This window comes from Musca autumnalis, unplaced genomic scaffold (genome assembly GCF_047663935.1).
Source record: "Musca autumnalis isolate F117 unplaced genomic scaffold, ASM4766393v1 scaffold_5, whole genome shotgun sequence".
NCBI classification, from domain to species: Eukaryota; Metazoa; Arthropoda; class Insecta; order Diptera; family Muscidae; genus Musca; species Musca autumnalis.
The window spans coordinates 156651151-156674162 of NW_027412088.1; the positions used below are offsets into that span (position 1 = coordinate 156651151).

The 23012-nt window shown below is 34.9% G+C and overlaps 1 long non-coding RNA gene across 1 annotated transcript in view; it reads left to right on the forward strand.

Moving 5' to 3' along the window:
- Positions 1-756: 756 nt before the first annotated feature.
- LOC141406702 (uncharacterized) overlaps positions 757-23012 on the forward strand; it is a 451752-nt gene continuing 429496 nt past the window's right edge. Inside the window, exon 1 of the long non-coding RNA XR_012413484.1 lies at positions 757-2091. This is a non-coding gene — a long non-coding RNA (uncharacterized lncRNA). The remainder of the gene's footprint in view (positions 2092-23012) is intronic.

Consider the following 23012-nt stretch of genomic DNA (forward strand, 5'->3'; position numbering starts at 1 on the left):
GTGAATTAGTATATGCAAACTGCAAAGAGAAATATTAAAGGAAATGCAAGAGAATCAAATCAATTGCATTAAGGCATTTGCTCATTTCCTCTTCGGTAAAAAGTGTCCTTAAAGAGAAGAACTATATATGCATGTTTTGTGATGGTGACTAGCTTAGATGTCATTTGTCTGAATTAACGAAACTTGAAGTACAATATTATTTCACTGGAGTCTAAAATCCTACCGCTAACCCTTAACTAATGGTCGCTTTCATTATCCTTCTGCAAAGATAATCCTCTTTCATCAAATCTATGTGCAGTTATTTGCAGCCTGCGAATGTTGCTGATGCCACCACAACAACTGCCTGTCGTCTGCCTGCCTGTATGTGTGTGGTCGGTCGGTCTATGGTTCTTCTGCTTTGCAACATTAGCAGCAATTGTTGTTACTATCATGCGAGCGATTGCATTCATTGTTGTGCTGTGGCTAGTGTTGTTATTTCTACTGCTATTGTTGTTCTTGTTCTAGCTGCTGCTGTTGTTGTTATCATCATCGTCATTCCTGTATTCTCTGTTATGTGTGCAGTAGAGTAGTTCTATTCTGTTCTGTAGACTTCGTTGTCGTCGTCAATTCGTTTGGTATGTGTTTTTGTTTTCCTTGTTTTTCCTTTTATTGTTGCTGCTGCAATTTTCCTTTTTCGAATTGAATGTAGGAATGAACGATGTGTGTCTGTGTGTGTTGTGTTTTTTGGCCAACGACTATGTGATGGTTACAAACATTAGTCTAAAAGCGACAATCTATATGAACGGTCGCGCTTTTACGCTAATTTTTTGAACAAAATAGTAAACCCAAGCAAGCCAGCCAGCCTGCTATATTCAGCAAAAAACCAAAACACAACAGATTTTCCCGCTGCCATCCTCGAAGGGAAATAATTTCAAACCAAACAAAAACACAAGCTAATGGAAAAAATCTAATTAAAAGCTGCTTAACATTTTTCGTTAATAAAAAAACGTAGTTTTTGTCCTTTAACCGGAGAAGTTAAAAACAAAAAAACTAGAAGAGTAACGCTTACTTTCGCCGCCAAGTTAAATGCTTTAGCAGCTTTACGCTTTGTATGAAAATAGCAAAGGATAGCTAGAAAAGTAATAACCGTTAATTCAGTTAAAAGTTTGTAGTTTTAAATTCGCCAAAATTAAGCTAAAGCAACACTAACGTCTTACAACAAGCCAAAGATATCTCCAAAGAGAAAGAAGAAGAAAAAAGTGTGTTGAAATATTTAAGGAAAAAAATGCCCTCAAACTAACCAAATTAAAACAAATTTAAATTGAATTTTTCCTTACGGTTGAGATACAAAACGTTTTCGTCTTGTCTTGTTTTGTGCGCCATACCAACTCTCCTCATTCCGCTCGATTAGCATAGCCCAGCATAGTTGGCATTTGAAGCAAACTTAAAAACCATTCATCTTTAAAATCCCTTAAGTCATTGTGTAAAGTTTTAGCCTTTACTTCGTTTCCTTCATCATAAAAATCAAGCAGCTGCCGTGGCTTCAAGAAACCACAGTGTAATAGAAAAAAAAACCAAAACGTCAAGAAACTCTTAGCGAAAAACGCTTCTAACCAAAACTTTTTAACAGTAATTTCCTCATTAAAATTTGTTTATACCATTCGCCCGCTACGCGCCACATTTTACGATATTCCTTACCATTCATTCTCTTTGTCGTTGTCTTGCTTTTTTGTTCATTCTTCTTCTTATCAAAGTGAGCAACAATAAATTAATGTACTAAACACAAAGAAGCTCAAAGTTAAACAGATAATTTACCAAAGAAGTTTCAAGTTTTTGCCATTAAAAAACACCAACCAAGATTTACTAATAAAAATTTAAAAGTGTGAAAAGTTTTCAAAAAGAAAGGTAGTTAAAAAATTATTTCTTTGAAAATATTCTCAATCTTTATTAATAAACCCCTTAGTCTCAGTGTGCGTGTGTGTTAGTTTTGAGTGCGCGTAAGTGATCGTAAAATTTTTTTGTGTGGTGATAATTCAAGTGCAATAAATCTCTAATTACCAATTATCAAAACACAAAGTGAGCTGAACAAATTTACCAGAAAATTTATAACAGGTTAGTCATTTAATTTTCTTAGTTTTATTAGGTGTAGTTTTAAGCATGATTAAGTCAGTAATGAAATTTAGATTTGAAAGATTTTATGGGATAAAAGATGGAAATAATAAAAAAATGCTTCTATATTTTACATATTTTAAAAATATGTTCCGTGATTATGTATTTACATTATTAAAAATTATTATTTGGGTGCCACCGTGGTGCAATGGTATGCAAATCCGTCTTACACGCAGAAGATCGTGTGTTAGATTCCCCGGCCGGGCAACATCAAAATTTTCAACGGTGGCAAAATATCCCTCAGAAATGTGGGCGACATTTCCTGGGTATTTCAGCCATGTAAAACTTCTCTATAAAGTGGTGTCGTAAGACACGCCGTTTGGACTCGACCTTAAACAGTAGGTCCTATATCATTAAGCTAATATGAATCGGGGTGCACTCATTGATATGAGTGAAGTCTCCCTGGTCCCGTCTGGGATGTTTGTGGAACAATTAAAAAGGGTTTTGCTTGTTATTGCCGCTAGTTTATACAAAAATATTATGTGTATAAGTAGTATCTACAAGTGAAAATATGGTAAGCACAGGCTTTAGTCTAACGTGGGTTTAAGGTGTTTTCATAAATGTACATCGATTACTTTAAAGCTATGTCCTCTAGAAAACTCGACACAGACTTTATTAATTTAATGATGAAAGTTCTCTAAAAACTATGACTAAAAATGTAAAGATCCTTGTTTGTTTTGTTTATTGTTTGAAGATTAAGTCTGGAGTATTCGCCCAATGGCTTCACTTCATTATTACTATCTATTACAGAGAGTAATGTTTTTTCAAAACGAACTGTCAGTGTTGCAAAATTTTGCTGATCGCTATCAATATCATGATTTCATCCGGGCAAAGGGAATTATCAATTGGTTTTTCAGTTTTTGAAATAATGATTTTTTAGTGAAAAAACGAACTCTTTAAGTATCGAGTATTCTCAAGTTAATGAGAATGACATTCCCTTTTCGGCTTTCCAAAAACCACCAAAAGAAAATATTTTGCAACATGCCAGCACATATCAACTAAGAATTCATCGAATTCTATAAGTTGAAATAACATCACAACAGTTGCCTATAAATGATTGTTGTTGGAATTTTTTTTTAAATTTCCCTGGGCGTGCCATCCTCAGTTTTTTGTTTGTTTTGTTTATTGTGTGAAGATTAAATCTCATTGATTGCTTAAGTCTGGAGTATTCGCCCAATGGCTTAACTTCATTATTACTCTCTTTTACAGAGAGTAATGTTTTTTTCAAAACGAACTGACAGTGTTGCAAAATTTTACTGATCGCTACCAATATCATGATTTCAACCTGCCGAAGGGAATTATCAATTGGCTTTTCAGTTTTTGAAATTATGATTTTTTTTAACGAAAAAACGAACTCTTTAAATATCGAGTATTCTCAAGTTAATGACGAAACATAAAGCCTTGCTTTTAATATTTAAAATTTTTCTTCGAATTCATCAAATGAAATTCAGTTATATTATAAACCATGTAAAGATATTTTAAACTTGTCAACAAAATCCAGTAATGGAATATTGGGTTAGGTTGAAAAATTTTGCTATATGTATGTTTTATATTTTAGCACAGCCGGAAACTGCTGCTGGTTTTCGAAATACAAAGTTTACGTGCTTTTCTAATACCACAAATAGAAGGAGAAATATATCATTTTTATACCCTCAGCATTTATGTATTCGGGGATTTCTGAGTGAAATCGGACACTTCAATTTTTGATTGCCTTTATTTTTGCTGTGGTGATGCAGCTCATAAGCAAAACATTTTAGTATATTTTCAGATTTTTTGACTAAAGGTTCGCGCCTTGGAAAAGTCGAATTCTGTAAAAACTATATTCAAAGAAATACTCATAACTTCTTTAATATAGGTCCAAATAGAACAAATCTTTTTTTTGTATTTTTTATTTTACTATTTATAAAAAATAGAAAAAGATTTGTAAAGTCAGCCTGGATGCAATTTTCGCTATTTAATATTTAAATCCATTTTTGTCAATGGTTGTACTTTTCGATTTTCTTGAAATTTAAACTACGATTAATTACAAAATTTTAAGTCCTATTTGGTAGTGGGATTCGAATAATTATTGTTTTTATGCCCTCAGCATTTATGCTAACGAGGGTATATACACTTTCATACGGGCAAAATGTGCCTCATCGAAATAATGGTTTTAGACCCCAAGTATGTTTGGACGAAATGTGTTTCAGACAATTTTGAGTCGATTGAGCAATATCCGTCCGTCTGTCTGTCTGTCTGGCTGGCCTCCTCCCCCGAGTAACCGATTAGGTCCACACTGTGCCCATCGTGAAATGTGTACCAGACTTAGATAAGGTTTCAATATGGACTCAATCGGTCCACTCCTTCGGGTAGCTCCCACACAAAATTTCGGAAAAGTTCAGTTTAGGGCCATCTCTCGAATCGCTTTGATTTTTGTTGTAGCAACTTGTATTCATTGCCCCCCATACGACGGTACAAGTACCATCAGGGGCAAGTCCACACTTCCTGAGAAAATAACCTGAAAGTTGCAAAAAACCCTTTGACACCGTGTGAGGTAGTTGGCGAAAGATAACTCTCGAACGGATCTGCCGATTCGGTCCAAAATTTGGCCTTAGTAATATTTTGTCCAAACATAGTTTAAGTTCAAAGATAAGCCATATCGGTCCACTCCTTTAGGTACCTCCCTCACAAAAGTTCAAAAATGTTTGGAAAAATTGTTCGTACCGTAACTTTTGAAGGGAGTGGCCGAATTGATCCATATTTTACACATTCTAATATATCTTCCAGATATAGATCAGGTTTAAATATGGACTATATTTGTCCACTCCATCCGGTACATCCCACACAAAATTTCGGATAAGTTCACTTAAAGACCTGCTATCGTATCACTTTGATTTTTGTTGAAGCAACTTGCATTCGCTGCCTCAATTAAAATGGGTAAACGTTTCTTTCAGGGGCAAGTCCATACATCTTGAGCCAACAGCCCGAAGGGTGTAAAAAACCCGCTATGGCACCATATGTAGTGGCTGGAGATCCACTTCCACAATGGTCAATTTCGATCCATTCCTTTAAGTATCTCCTCCGCAAGACTTTTGAACTTTAATCCTAATCAATATTTTTTGTCGGTTTATACGCCCAAAATTTTTAAAAACCCCCTAAATACATACGTTTTTTTTGGAAAAATTGTTTCAATATACACAGGCTGAGGGTATATCTCTGTCGGCAAAGCCGACTGATACTGTTTTACTTGTTTTCCCCAAGTTTTATTGTAATTAATCGTAGTTTAGTACAAAACAAGCGAGGCAAGGCTATAGTCGAGTCGGGGCCGAGTACGTGATACCCTACACCACTACCCCTGTGCATAAGCTTTTGACGGGTAAAATTCAAAATATTAAAATTGGGATAGCTTAGCGCCTTTGCTCTGAATGTCTTCATTAATACATGCCAATTTTGTTGAAATGCATTAAAGTGCATCGTCAGCACAACTCAAATAAAAATATGGAAAAGTGGCATGTACGCCAAACATCATAGGCTTCTTTCTCTGTGAGACCCACATCAACCCCCAAAATTTCGTGAGGATCCGATCAAAATTCCGACCTGTAGTGTGATTGCACAAAAAATGGAAAAACGGATGCATTACCGACTATTGCGATATCTCTCTTGTTTGACCACCTATGACAACCTACTTCACATCGTTGTAAAGGTGTTATTTTCAACTTTCCTTGCCAGGTTTTGTTTTCGAAATACCTCTTACAGAAGAGAGATATTCGCTGTGAAATAAAACGTTGGCCTTTTCTCCGAAAAAGTTTTTTCACATTCCGACCTCTGAATAATATCCGACCATTACCAAAATCAATAGGTTTTTTCCTCTGTGGGACCCCCATTAACACCCAACATTTCGTAACGAGCCAATCAAAATTGCGACGTGTAGCGTGATTACAAAAAAATTCAAAAATGGGATGTATTACCGACTATTGCGATATCTCCGTTATTTGGCCACCTATGCCAGCCTACTTTGCATCATTGCAAAGATGGGATATTATACTTTTATAGTCAGGCTTTTCGTTTGGAAGCTCCCCTACCAAAGCTGTTATATTCGTCATTATTATTAAAATTTAAAATTAAAATTATTGCTTTTGATATACCCGGAGATATTCGCTTTGAAATAAAACGTTGGCCTTTTCTCCGAATAAGTTTTTTCACACTCCGACCCCTGAATATTATCCGACCATCACCAGCATCACTGGGCTTCTTCCTCTATAGGACCCCCATTAACCCCCAAAATTTCGTAGCGTGATTACAAAAAATCGAGAAATGGGATGTATTACCGACTATTGCGGTATCTCCGTTATTTGGCCAGCTACGGCAACTTACGTTGCATCATTGTAAAGATGAGATTTTCTACTTTCATAGTCAGATTTTGTTTTTGGAAGGTCCCCAACCAAAGCTGTGGTAGTCGTCATTATTATTAAAATCGCAAAAATGAAAAGTTGGTTTCTATTAGCGGCTATTGCGTTGTTGGACCATCTACGCCAACCTACGTTACATCGTTGCAAAGGTGATATTTTCTACTTCCATTAGTAGGTTTTGCCTTTGATATACCCCTTACAGAAGCGGAGATATTCGCTTTGAAATAAAATGTTGACTTTTTCTCCAAATAAGTTTTTTGCCCATAGCGACCTCTGAATATCATCCGACCATCACCAAAATCAATAGGCTTCTTCCCCTCCGGGACATTCATCAACACCCAAAATTTGGTGACGATCGGAATAAAGTTGCGACCTGTAGCGTGATTACATGGTTTAGATAGACAGACGGAAAGTCGAACGGAAGGACGGACACACATAGCCAGATCGACTCAGCTCATCGAGACATTCATTTTGGTATGTATATGTATGGGTCTACGACCATTATTTCGATGCGTTACAAACTTTTTGGCCAAAACCAACTTATAACACCCTCCCCACATAGTGGTGTAGGGTATAAAAAATTCAAGAAAATCGAGGAGTACAATCACTGATAAAAATTTATTTTAAATTTTAAATCGCGAAAATTGCATCCAAGACCACTGTGCAAAATTTTATTAGCTTTAATTAGATATCTGATAAAACAATAAAAAATACAAAAAAAAAAAAATTCTATTTGGACCAATATTAAAGAAGTTATGAGTATTTTTTTGCATATAGATTTTACAGAATTCGACTTTTTCAAGGCGCGATATCTCTGGAACCTTTATTAAAAAATCTGAAAATAAACTAAAATGTTTGCCGATGAACAGCATCACCACAGCAAAAAAATAAAGGAAATCAAAAACCTAATTTTGAAAAATGTGCGATTTTACTCAGAAATCCCATAATTAAATTTCATACGAGAAAAATGTGCCTCATGGCCCCCAAGTATGTTTGCGCGAAATTCGTTTCAGACAATTAGGAGTCGATTTAGACATGTGCGTCAGTTTATCTGTCTGTCTGTTTGGAGTGCGCGATTACTCTGTAACGGATGAACCGATTCGGTCCAAAATTTGGCCTTCGTCAAATTTTTTCCAAACTTGGTTTATGTTTGAAGATGGACCATATAGATCCACTGCTTCGGATACCTCCCCCACAAAAGCCTATTGGGTCCATACTTTACACATCATGAAATTTCTACCAGACATAGATGAGGTTCCAATATTGAATCTAGCCGTCTACTCCTTCGGGTACCTCCCACACAAAATTTCGGATAAGTTCAGCTTAAGACCTGCTCTTGAATCGCTTTGCCTTTGTTGTAACAACTTGCATTCGCTGCCCCCATTACGACAGTACAAGTTGTTTCACTTCCTGGGAAAATAGCCCGAAACTTGTAAAAAAAACCTCAATGCACCATGTGTACTGCCTGGAGCGCACTATAACTCTTCAACTGATCAACCGATTTGATCTAAAATTTGGCCTACGTATTATTTGGTCCAAACTTAATTTAAGTTCGAAGATGAGCAATATCTATCGACAACTTCTGGTACCTTCCCCCAAAAATTAAACAAATGTCAGTTAAATTGTACAAAAAAGTTTAACATTTTTGTTTAAGTACCGGAAGTGTCCTTTGAAGAAGATCCTTTGGAAATTTATACCAATGGTACTCCAACCGTTCTATGGGATTATTGAAAATCAAGAAAAATGAAATACCAAAATACCCCCATCGCCATTTCCGTTTGATAATGACGCTAAAACCTCCAAACAGCCGGAAATCGGGAGAGACCGTTCTGTGGGGGCTATGTGAAGACGTGGACGTACACCGACAATTTGCATGTGTAGAGTTTTAAACGCCGTATGAAGACTAAATAGAAAATTTCGACCATTTCATGATTTCGTGTGAGGTCACAATCTGCAAAATACCGAAAATATATAAAGATGTGGACCTATACCGTCAAATTTCTGGTTTAAAATTCTTAACCCCCTGCGGAGACTAAATGCCAAAGCCATTGACGTCGGATATTGAGGCCACAACCTTCAAAATACCAAAAATCGAGAGGTACCGTTAAATGGGGGCTATACCAAACATCGTAGAGGCTGTAGAATCTTCTAACAAATTACAAAGCGCTTTTGTCTGGCTGGCAGGACCACGATAACACCCAAACTTTTCGGCAGACAAATATTTATTCCAAAGTTAGTAAAGGTCCGAAGATGGGCTATACCGGTCCACTCATTCTGGTACATCCAGCACAAAAGTTGAATAATTTTTTGTGCGTACGAAAACTCTCGAAGAAAATACATACGAAAACTGCCTCAAATTTTGGACATATTAATATTTCTTCGAAAATTATATAAAGTTCCAAAATTGTGTAAATTGGTTTAGTTCTCCTGCTAACTCCAGCACAGAAGTCCAACATTCTTCACTTGACTGCAGTTTAAGTGCTTTTAACTTATAATACTGAACTGTTATCAGAAGATGATTTTTGTGGTCCAGGTTACATCGATATATAGAAATATTCGTCGGAGTCTTAATAGGGTATATATAAGTTTAAGCGGAAGAAGTCTTTTAACCACTGGGAAAACTAAATGCAAAATTACAGCGAACTCTGTCTGCAAATTTAGTTAAAACTCTCAAAATACCCAAAATTGGGTAAATGTTGTATATGGGGATTAGTTAAAACCAAAAAAGTTTTACAATATGAATCCGAGTTTCACCATTTCAGAATTCTCGAACTGTTGACATATTTTATATATTACTAGCTGAACCCGGCGCGCTTTCCTGCCCCGACTACGATAAAATATAATGGAATGCCATAATTATATTAACGTTTTTAATATTTTAACGAATAAATATAGGAGATATGAAGGAGTTATATACCTATTCAGGGTTGTTATGGAGTTACTATGGTATTTTTTTAAGTTTCAGGAGGTAACACTCCTTCGAAAGCCTTTTCGCCTATAAGTATTCCTAATGATTTAGATATATCATAATAAAACATAAATCTTAAGAAGTCTCTGAAAGATATGATACTTAACAGCCTTGGTCAATTCCTTCCCAACTATAAGTACTTCTGTAAATAATGATGACTTTTACTGACTGCTAAGTCTTCAAAATTGCATTGAAATTGAACATACGTAACAAAAACATTAAATCGACCGAAAATATATATGGGTAGCTATATTCCTATATGAACCGCTCTCGATATAATTTGTCATAATTATTTTTACACCAAATCCCGTCTTACATTCACATTTAGTGCATAAAATACGGAAAATCAGCCGAAAATATATATGGGAGCTATATTCTAATCTGAACCGATTTCGGTATAATTTGTCCCATTTATTTCTAGAACGAATTGCGTCACGCTTTCCAAATTTCAGTGAAATTGGACATATGCAGTGTGTCCAAATCTGAACCGGTCTCGATAGAATTTGTCACATTTATATTTAGAACACATTCCGTCAGACATCCCAAATTTCAGCGACATTGGACACATATAGCGTGTTTAGAGCATCAAATACAGAAATAAAATAAAATATAGATAGGAGCAATATCCAAATCTGAACCGATTTACCAAATCCCGTTACGCATTCCAAATTTCACAGAAATTGGACATAAATAGCGAGTTTGGTTCATAGAATACAGGAAATCGGCCGAAAATATATACAGGAACTATATCCAAATCTGAACCGATTTCGATATAATTTGGCACATTTATTTCTAGACCAAGCTCTGTAACACATTCCAAATTTCAGCGAAATTGGACATATATAGCGCGCTTGGTGCATAAACTACAGAAAATCGGCCGAAAATATATATTGGAGCTATATCCAAATCTGAACCGATCTCTATATAAGTTAGCACATTTATTTCTCAAACAAATTCCGTCAGACCCTCCAAATTTCAGCGAAATTGAACATATACAGCGTGTTTGGTGCATAAAATGTGGAAAATCGGCCGAAAATATATATTGGAGCTATATCCAAATCTGAACCGATTTCGATAAAATTCGGCACATTTATGTCTAGACCAAATTCCGTTACACATTTCAAATTTCAGCGAAATTGGACATATATAGCGTGTTTGGTGCATAAAATACAGGAAATCGGCGAAAATATATATGGGAGCTATATTCAAATCTGAACCGATATCTATATAATTTAGCACGTTTATTTCTAGAACAAATTCCGTCAGACCCTCCAAATTTCAGCGAAATTGGACATATATAGCGTGTTTGGTGCATAAAATAAGGAAGTCGGCCGAAAATATATGTGTATGGGAGCTATATCCAAATCTGAACCGATTTTGATATAAATTGGCACGTTTATTTCCAGACCAAGTTCCGTCATACATTCCAAATTTCATCGAAATTGGACATAAATAGCATGTTTGGTACATAAAATAAGGAAATCGGCCGAAAATATATGTATGTGGGAGCTATATCCAAATCTGAACCGATTTGAATATAATTTGGTAAATTTATTTCTACATCAAATTCCGTCACACATACAAAATTTGGAGATTGTATCTGTAATACTTCTAAATATATTTGCATACAAAATCTAAATTTTTTGGAGGTACCTCCGGTTTTGATGCTATATCTCCAGATCAACGCGAAATTTCAAAGATGATATAGCCTATTTTCATTTTAGGCCATGTAGCAATGTACCCTAAACATTTCAGTAAGATCTGTTCAGCGGTTTTCGAGTCTATAAGGCACAAACAAACAAACAATCAGACAGACAAACAAATTTCAATTTTATATATGTATATAGATGACTGCATTTATTTACAATGAATGATGTGTTGCAGAAAAGGTCTCATAATATCAACCATTAAAAATAATTAACGTGGAAACTGTGTTGGTATCAATGTAGAAAAATGGGTAAAAACGGGTTGAAGCCAATAAGTTTTTTATGTTCCTTTCCGATTCCTGGCTTAACTTTACATTTCATACACCTATGCACAAAAAGAATTAAAGAATACTTCATGGCAAATATGATAGTAGTGTATAATTTTCGATTGATGCTGACATTTTGAAGCCTAAATTTTGGGGCTTTTTGAATTTTTATACCCTACAACACTATGTGGGGAGGGTATTATAAGTTGGTTTTGGTAGACCCATACATATATGTATATACCAAAATGAATGTCTCGACGAGCTGAGTCGATCTGGCTATGTGTGTCCATCTGTCCGTCTGTCCATCTAAACCTTGTAATCACGCTACAGGTCGCAATTTTAATCCGATCGTCACCAAATTTTGGGTGTTGATGAGGGCCTATTGATTTTGGTGATGGTCGGATAATATTCAGGGGTCGGAATGGGCAAAAAACGTATTTGGAGAAAAAGTCAACGTTTTATTTCAAAGCGAATATCTCCGCTACTATAAGGGGTATATCAAAAGCAAAATCTGCTAATGAAAGCAACGATGTAACGTAGGTTGTCGTAGGTGGACAAACAACGAAGATATCGCAATAGCCGCTTATAGAACCCAACTTTTCATTTTTGCGATTTTAATAATAATAACGAATACTACAGCTTTGTTGGGGATCTTCCAAAAACAAAGTCTGACTATGAAAGTAGAAAATTCCATCTTTACAATGATGCAAAGTAGGTTGGCGTAGGTGGCCAAATAACGGAGATATCGTAAAACATCCCATTTCTTTTAATTTTTTTTTTTTTTTGAAATCACGCTACAGGTCGCAGTTTTGATTGGGGTTAATGGCGGTCCTACAGTGGAAGCAGTCCATTGATTTTGGTGATGGTCGGATACTATTATGGGGTCGGAATGGGCAAAAAACTTATTTGGAGAAAGAGTCAACTTTTTATTTCAAAGCGAATATCTCCGCTTCTATAAGGGGTTTATCAAAAGCAAAAACCTGCTAATGAAAGGAGAAAATATCAACTTTGCAATGATGTAACGTAGGTTGTCGTAGGTGGTCGAACAACGAAGATATCGCAATAGCCGCTAATAGAACCCAACTTTTCATTTTTGCGAAGTTAATAATAATGAAGAATATCACAGCTTTGGTTGGAGACCTTCCAAAAGCAAAGTATGACTATGAAAGTAGAAAATTCCAACTTTACAATGATGCAAAGTAGGTTGCCTAGGTAGCCAAATAACGGAGATATCGCAATAGTCAGTAATACATCCCATTTTAAATTTTTGTTGTAATCCCGCTGAACGTCGCAATTTTGGTTGGATCGTCACAAAATTTTGGGTGTTAATGGGGGTCCCACAGAGAAAGAAACCTATTGATTTGATTAGTAAATAAATTTTGACAAATCCGCCTACTATACCGCGATTTTCTTTGAAAAATTTTATATAAATGAAATCTTTTATAAGCTATTATAATATTTGCAAAAACGTGTGTCATAAATTACCCAAAATAGAATGTGGGGGCACATCCGCGGTGGTTGAAAAATCTATTTGAAATAGGTGTATATTAACGTATTTTTTGATGGGTGCTAATGAAATCGGATGCGCATCAAATTCGTATGCATATTGCAGGACTTTTACCCATCTTAAGGTTTTTCGCATTGAGTGATGCAAATGACGGCACACAATGGCCGCTGAGTAAAACATCGAAATATGCATAAATATTGAAAGAGATTGATTCGCTGTACCCAAAAAACGGGTGCGCATCACCTGATTTTAACTAATTCCCGAATAATAGGCTTCTTAATTTTCACATTTTTGAATGATTGTAATTAAGATAGATAGATTTTTCCTAGAAATTGAGAGCGATGATAGAATGGTACATTTTTTAATGGTGACAATTGAAATCGGATGTGCATAAAATCTAAACGTACTTCGTGGAAATCATGGCAATTTTACTGGTTTTTTGTACCCTAATATGCAACAGATGCTACATCGTGGTCACCAAATGCAATTACACAAAGTGTATATCAAGTAAGATAAATAAGATAAATTTATTTTAATTTTATGCCACAATTAGAAGTCTTTGTGATTTAATATAATGATCTAAACATTTTCGCCAATAGGTAAACTGTAAAGCATAAATTGGTTGCAACGGAATATCTTCAATATTGCACGAAATTTTGACGAAGAAGAACTCTAACATTTTGTTCTTTAACTTCTCCTTTGAAACCATTAAACAAAGGAATTAGAATAATATACTCTTTATTTTCTTCACATTTTTGCAAGTATCATGAATATTATAGCTCAAAACTTCACACCATAGGCTTGATTATACCCTCCACCATAATATAATAATTAAATTTGTCATTCCGTTTGTAACACATCCAAATATTCGTCGGAGATCCTATAAAGTATATTCTTGATCAGCATAAAATTCTATAAAGGTGTAACCATGTCCGTCGGTCCGTCCGTCTGACCGACTGTTGAAATCAAGATACAGCTCGCAATTTATAAGATAGAGCTTTGTAATTTGGTATAGAAGAGTAGGATATTTGGTATTGAAAATGGGCTATACCGGTCTACGCCTTCATATAGCCCCTATAGGACGGTACCTCCCTAAAAATTACATTCTATAAAATAGCACTAGTATCTAAGGCTATCGGCTAATCCCAGAAAATGGAAAACTTACTCGCAAACAAACTGTCCATACATATCCAGGTTTAAGTCTAGCCGGTATTGCCCAATTTTATATATTTCGAGGGTTTTTTGTCAAATCTTCGAACCAAGATTGCTATAATTTTATATTGTGTGTTGTCAGAGGATACAAAAGCTTAATTTTGAAAATTGCAATTATTGGTCCATGTTTTGGAAAGAATAACAATGTTGTCTGTCTTTTTTCTGCCACTTCACTCATGTGCATCACTCGGTCTATAGATATAGATACTCGGTCTATGGTAATCAATTACTAATTTAGCACCAGTTTGCATGGAGTGGACAATATTTTGCTTGAGTGCAGGATTTTGCGTCTGTATGTTGTGTTTGGAGTCGATGTCTAGGCTACGAGTTGTGTCGTTGGTACTTTATTTGCCACGTTCAATTGTGCGGCAACATTATCTGAAACAAGTTAGCACCCGCAGTGGATTCTGAGTTGTGGGCCTAAATCAAATCTGGTGCTGCCAACTACTATGTTTATTGTGCCGTCGGGAAGTCTACAAGACCCTGTTTCGTTTTCGGATGTTTCACTGTAGGACTACATTTTTCGTATGTACATCATTCTTTCCAATTCTTTTATTGGACATTTCAATAGAATCAAAATTTGGTATAAAAATACTTAATTTAAACTTTTAAAATTAATTTCGCTATTCTACAAAATCCTTTACTTCTATGCGTTTTAAAAAATCATAAGGTTTAAAGGTTCCAATACTTTTAAATGAAATTAAACAAATGCGTTTATTTTACGTTTCAATTATTATTTCCACAGAAAATCGGACTAATAAGAGAAATATTTTTCTAGAACTGGTGTTTTAGATGACAGTATAAATTATACTCAATTTGATGCTATTGATTTTGACGCCTTTATGAATTAAATTCGACGTTTGAGGCCGTCACCAAACTATGTCAGGTTATACAAAAAAATAATTTTAATATACACAAATAACTTGATAGACAAATATAATATTAGCATAAAAACACTTTATATTATATGTCATCACATAATACGTGATCTTTGTCAATACCTATAACAACAATGTTCTCATATTTCAATATAATTTCAATAGTTATTTATTGTACAAAACCAAACAAAACTGAATCTAAAAATTTGCATAAGAGACTATGGATTTTATTATGTCGCAATGGGTCAATAAATCAATCAATCAATATGTGGCATATGTGCGTTTGCAACAAAAGTGTGTTGCAGAATGTCTAAATAGATCATCATGAGAGGTTTTTTTTTGCATTTTGCTTTCGTCCTTGTTTGTTAGCTTTGAAACAATAATAACAACAGCAGCAACAATTCAATTCATTTTGTGCATAATAAAAGTTAATCATTATTATAAATAATGCATAAAACAATTTAGTCGGTTGCAAACAAAACACCAGGAGTCGGTAGCAACAAATGATGAAGCCTATTAACATTATGTGTACACATTTAAATGAAAGGATACAGCGTTGATGATATAGACAAATAATTTATTTAAATAAATAACATTGTATTTATTTGCCACAAAACAATAAATGGATGATAAGTTAAAAGGACGAAACCCATAAATGTTGTTTTGAAAATGACGTGCTTCACTGATATAAGAGGCAAAGAAATAAGTAAACTTATTAGAAAATGTTAATGTAATGCGTTATATATATTTATATAAAATATTACATTTACTTTTAGCAAATAGGACCAGAGAAAGCAAAAGAAAACGAATCATGGAGTGCAGTACTAATCTGTATACAATTATAAATGAAAACAAGTAAAAAAAGTGCTAAGTTCGGCCGGACCGAATTTTTATACCCTCCACCACGAAGTGTACTAAAGTAAATAGGAACAATAAGTTTCCTTTGGTTTATGTATGGAAAGGAGCAGAATATCTTAACTGAAAATTAATACTTCCTTTAAAATAGCCATCATGTGACGTCACTGCTGTTCTTTCCAAAACATGGATCCATATTTACAATTTTCCGAATTGAGGTTTTGTATCCTCTGGCAACACACAATATTACATTACAGCAAACTCGGTTCGAAAATTTGACAAAAAAAAACCTCGAAACACATAAAATTTGGCATTACCTGGATATATGTGGAATGTTTGTTTGCGAGTATATTCTAACTTCTGGGAACACAAAAATCCAATTAGCGGCCAATTCGGTAGAAAAATTTGACTAAAATCTTCAAAGGCTTAGCCTCCACTACGCTTCAATGGAGGCTACTGAGGTACCGTTCTATGGGGGATATATGAATACGTGGAACTATAGTTGTGCCAATGGTCCATATCAATTGTACGAACAAACTGCGTATACGTAATATCACACGTTATATTTTATTTTAGAACTAGTACAGTGAACTGGGAACTAGATTACCCAACTCTACTAAATACCAAATTTCAGCAATTTTGTTGGGATATTGAGGCCACATTCTTCAAAATACCTACCGACAATCAGGAGGTACCGTTCTACGGGGGCTATATGAAGACGTAGACCTATACCGACAAATTTAAGGTGGAAAATTTTGTACCCCCAACGAAGACTAAATACAAAAATTCAGGCATTTCAGTGTGATAATGAGGCTAAAACCTTAAAAATACCGAAAATCGGGAGGTACCGATGACGAGAACCTATATCGACAAGTTTCAGATGGAATGTTGTATACCCCCAACGAAGACTTTATACCAAATTTCAGCAATTTCTGTGGGATATTGTAGCCACAACCCTTAAAATACCGAAATTCGGGAGATACCGTTCTATTGGGGGCTATATGAAGACGTCAACCTATACCGACAAATTCTAGGTGGAAAGTTTTGTACCCCCAACGAAGACTAAACACCAAATTTTAGTCCTTTCTGTGAGAAATTAAAGCTAAAACCTTCAAAATACCGAAAATCGATAGTAGTTCACGTACGCAGTTTTGGTTTAAAATACAATCAATTGTACGAACAAACTGCGTATACGTAATATCACACGTTATATTTTATTTTAGAACTAGTACAGTGAACTAGGAACTAGATTACCCAACTCTACTAAATACCAAATTTCAGCCATTTCGTTGGGATATTCAGGCCACATTCTTCAAAATACCTACCGACAATCAGGAGGTACCGTTCTACGGGGCTATATGAAGACGTAGACCTATACCGACAAATTTAAGGTTGAAAGTTTTGTACCCCCAACGAAGACTAAGTACAAAATTTCAGGCATTTCGGTGCGATAATAAGGCTAAAACCTTCAAAATACCGAAAATCGGGAAGTACCGATGACGAGGACCTATACCGACAAGTTTCAGATGGTAAGTTGTAAACCCCCAACAAAGATTTTATACCAAATTTCAGCAATTTCGGTGGGATATTGAGGCCACAACTCTTAAAATACCGAAATTCGAGAGGTACCGTTCTATGGGGGGCTATATGAAGACGTCAACCTATACCGACAAATTCTAGGTGGAAAGTTTTGTACCCCCAACGAAGACTAAACACCGAATTTTAGTCCTTTCGGTGAGAAATTAAAGCTTAAACCATCAAAATACCGAAGATCGGAAGGTACAGTTCTTATATGGGATTCAATAGTTGTTCACGTACGCAGTTTTGGTTTAAAATACATTTTAGCATAAATTAATAAAATAATAATCTAAACAGTATTTATGTTACTACATTATTAAATAATTACAAGATAAAAAATAGAAGAGATAACTAAAGCTTTGTTCCTTTACTTTTTTAATGGTAAGGGTGGTAAAAGAGAAAAGTGTCAAAATTGCTCAGAATTGCTCTCTCATGAACATTTTTACCAGAATGGAAAAATATTAGATCAAAAAGAAACATAAAAAATCAATTTTCGTCTTTTATTTCACAGTTTTTAATTTAGTTTTGTCAGCTTTCGACTTTTTCCTCTGTTTTTCGTCCATTTTCTTTTCCATTGTGAAATAATCGTCAAACAAAAGTCGAAAAATCAGTTCTGCCATTTTTTACCTGCAGATTATTTACTTGGTGATTATTTTATTTCTAAGGTATCAAATCCCAGCAAAAAGCGGCGCATCCATGGAGTAGGAGGAACACTATGTGGACGGCTAGCCGTTAATTTATGATATGAAAAGAGAATTATTTTTGTAGCAATGGATAATCAACAACCTTCGATTGTTAAATTAAATCTTATCCGCCAAACTTCTTGTTTGTCAAATCAGCTGACTTCATGCAAGTTTTTTGAAAATTGTTGTTCGACAACATTCTGCAAATTTTTAGTGGAGAGAAGTTACTGAGAACTTGCTGAGTACTTGCAAGTACTTTTTACTTGCGAAGTTATCGTACGGACCTATTATTGAAATAATCGAAACTACTTGTGGAGAATTAAACTTAATTGAATTGAAAAAATAATAAACATAAACTCCAACTTAAAATCAAAAGTGTTTTTTATCCTACCTGGGAAATAAATTGCGTGAATTTGCCATAGAGCGTGTTGTTGTTCCTGTTGGGAACCGCATAGTGTTTGTTTTTGTTCCTGTGGGGAGCCGCATACCGTTAGCAATTATCCGAGTGAGGCAGTGAAAGACTTGGTCGGTGGTGTTATTGAATTTAGTGACCGCCGTAGCAGCAGTACCAGGTGCTTTGGTTTGGATATTTGTGGTGCCGTAGAATAGTAAGCATATTGAAACTAAGGAAACCAAAAAATTGGGTCAAAATATTATAAGGTGCTCCTAAAGACGACAATGTTTCCCCATATTGGTTAACGTACAAAGTACCGCAGCGTTTACACCAAGTGAGCTATTTTATTTTTCCTCGGGTACTAAATTTTAGTGAAATTCCATCTTTACTGGACTAGAACACATAGGGAACAGCTTGGAACAAAGTTCCATTTTCACAGAATGATTCCCGAGAGTATTCTCTTTCAGCCAATATATACTTTTGTACCCGTCCCGTCCATTTAACACTTTTTTACTTTTTTTTTTTTTAATTACATGGTAAAAATGTGTGTTTTTTCAATACTTTTTTCCCGTGTAAATTATAGCTTTTGTACACAAATGGAGATTTTTTTTTTAAATATATGAGGTCTTATAATTCTTATATAAAAATAAAATATCTCTATTCGTTCAAAAGTTACAGAGTTTTGACCAGGAAAAAAAAACGATTCTGAACTACTGTGCGTAGTGAGCTATTTCATTATTCCACAGGTTCTAAATTTTAGTGAAATTCCAACTTTATTGCACTAGAACTTTTAGGGAGGAACAACATAAATCGTTTGCGCAAGAGGATGCCCAAAAGTGTCCTTTTAAAGCCCATATTTACTTCCGTACCGGTTCCGTCCATTTAACATATGTTTAAATTTAATTATAGTTTTTTTTTACAAAAATGAACAGTTTTTGAAATAAATGATTAATCCAATTAATTAATTAGAAATTTTGTATTACTATATAAGTTTTATGAAATCTACACCTCGATTTCAGTGTTTTATTTTTTAAACAAATTTTGCATTATTTGAATTTTTAAATGGTTTTATTTAGCTCACCCCGTTTGTTTTATTTATTATTTATTCTTGGGTCAAATTTAGTAATTCAAATTTCACCCTCTTCCTGTCAACCGATTAATCTGAAATTTTGTATACACTTTGGATTTTGGTGACAATACAATTATGTTTATTCATTATCATTATAAATTCAAGATGGCCGCCGCTACAAAATGGCGGACAACGTAGGTTTTATTAATCCCATCAATATGGGTATCAAATGAAAGGGCTCAACAAGCAGAATACAATATACTATAAAAAATTGAAATCCAAGATGGCGGCCGCTACAAAATGGCGGATAACGTAGGTTTTATTAATCCCATCAATATGGGTATCAAATGAACGGGCTCAACAAGCAGAATACAATATACTATAAAAAATTAAAATCCAAGATGGCGGCCGCTACAAAATGGCGGATAACAATTTTTTATCAATCCCACCAATATGGATATCAAATAAAAGGGATTGACAAGAAGAATACAGTGCACTATACAACCTCAATATTTAAGATGGGCGCAGCCACTAAATGGCGTATAATTAAGATTTAAATTTAGAAATTGAATCTGTAATTTAGGTATCTGATTTATCCAGCCTGAATCCGCCACCCAAGTCAAATGTTTAAATGTCCATTACTCGTGGGAACAAAATGGTAAAAAAAATATAAAAAATACAAACACAAATAAAACAGAAACTGCAACACAACGTAAACGAAGGCTTCAAAAAGCGAAAGAAAAGTATAAAGCAAAACGAGCTAAAGAAAGTGAAGGTGATAGAAATAGTCGATTACAGAAACGACGGGAACAATTAGCGTCAAAAACACCTGAGAAATTTGAGGCCAAGTTAAAAAAGCAACGTCAGCGATATACACAAATGACGGCGTCAGAAACGCCTGAAGAATATGAAGCCAGGTTAACAAAGCAACGTGAGCGATACACACAGATGATAGCGTCAGAAACGCCTGAAGAATATGAAGCCAGGTTAACAAAACAACGGGAGCGATACACACAGATGTGTGTTGCCTTTAATACTATCATGGGCTTCTACAATACATAAAATGCAGGGGAGCACTGTGGATCACGCAGTCGTATACTTAGGTGCGAAACTGTTTGAAGAAGGTCAAGCCTACGTGGCTCTTAGTAGAGTAAGATCTTTGCAGGGACTACGTATAGAGGAGTTGGACTGCAATAAACTAACGGGCAAGAAACCTTGCAATAATGAAGCACTAAATGAATTAAACAGAATGCGAAATAAAAACTAAAAACTAGAAAATAAAAATAGGTAAAAAAACTTTTTAAGTTAAACGGTTTTATGTTAAACATACATTGCAATCTTTAAGATAAATGTACTAAAAACCAAAAAATAATAAAATAGATACAGTCGTGGGAATTATAAACATATGCATAGACTAGACTAAAATAAAACCGTGGGGCACGTCAATTGCCTACAAATTATCGACTTAATGTGCGATAGAAGAATCGTTTAATTCGTCGTTAGGCAGTTGGCCCGCAGACGGTGAGGAAATTACTTACTATTTGCTTGCTCATGGAAATTCCAATCGTTATACACTCCATGTAAATAAAAGAGATGTTTCAACTAGTTTATCGTTGGACATTCACACTGCTGGCTGGCGAGGAATCGTTTCACTGCTCGTAGTTTGTCTTTAATCGACAAAGTACTACTCGCTCACCACTATGAAACCCTAAAACTCGCTTATAATCGAGCTTGCTAGCTTGTTTCCACATTCTAGCCCTACTTATCACACGTTCAACGTTGTCGGTTGAACAACTTCCTAATTATAGTGTAACATTACAAAACAAACATTTTAATCAACGATTGTAGACAATTGACGTGCCCCACGGTTTTATTTTAGTCTAGTCTATGCATATGTTTATAATTCCCACGACTGTATCTATTTTATTATTTTTGTTTTTAGTACATTTATCTTAAACATTGCAACGTATGTTTAACATGAAACCGTTTAACTTAAAAAGTTTTTTTTACCTATTTTTATGTTTTAAATTAAATAAAAGCTTTTTATTCTTTACAGGGTTTGGCCTTTTTTTATTTGATCGGAACTTAAAAAACCCAAAAACTCTCATATTTTGGTGCAAATACTCAAAACTTTAATTCCTTGAACTCCTCTGCTACTATAGACTTAATTTGATCGTTTTTGATTCGCCGGAAAGCCGATTGTGTTACTTTTCGAACAAAAAATATGAAAATTATTAAAATATCTCTATCCGCTCAAAAGTTATAGAGTTTTGACCAGGTAAAAACCATTCTCAACCACTGTGCGTACCGAACTTTGCACGAAATATTAGGGAGGTTTTTGACCGCTGGGAATCCTAATTACAAATGACGACAAATTTTATTCGAAAATGTATATTAAAACTTCAAAATATCTGATATCGGTCGGTGTGGTATATGTGGGCGTATGTCCAAAATTTTAGGTGCAGAAGTGTTTTGAAACCTGGAAACCCCAAATACAAAGTAATAGCTAATTCGGTGGGAAAACATTACAATACTTGAAATCGAGAGGTATCGTTATGATAGGATCTATGCCAGCAATTTGTTTTTTTTTTTTTTTTTTGTTCCAAAGTTTGTGGATCACTGCGAACCCTAACTTTCAGATTACAGCCAATTTAGACCGAAACTTCACAATATTTGAAGTCCCCAGCAAATGAAAGAAGTAGATAATAACTCAAAATACCTGAAGTCGGGCGGTACCGTTATATGGGGCCACCCAAAAATGTAGACCTACATATATACACAATTTCAGATGGAGAAGTGTTTCGACCATTAGGAACCCAATGTCAGTTAATTCGGCCTGAAAATGTACCAAAAGTTTCAAAATACCTGAAATTGGGTGGTACCGATATATGGGCTATTCCAAAACGTGGACATGCATATGTTAAAATTTTCGGCGAAGAAGTGTTTTAACCACTAAAAATTCTAAATGCCAAATTCGATCCGCAAATTTAGCAAAAATTCTCAAAATACCCAAAAGCGGGAGGTGCCCTAACATAGCATAATGTTGACAATATTTTAAGACGAACTACTAAATTTCAGCTATTTCAATTTGATAAACTCAGAAAGTCCCAAAAACAGGAAGTACTATTTTATGGGGGCCATTTCGGTGGTGTTATGAGGCTTAAACCCTAAAAATAGTGAAAATCGGGACGTGCCATTCTGTGGGGGCTATATAAAAAAACGTGGACCATTGCAACCCAGTTTCAATACTAAATTAAAAAGCTCTATCTAAAAAATTGCGAACTGTACCTTGATTAAAAAAAAAAAAAACAGATGAAGATTTCTGAGTGAAATCGGACACTTTTTCAAAATGAGGTTCTT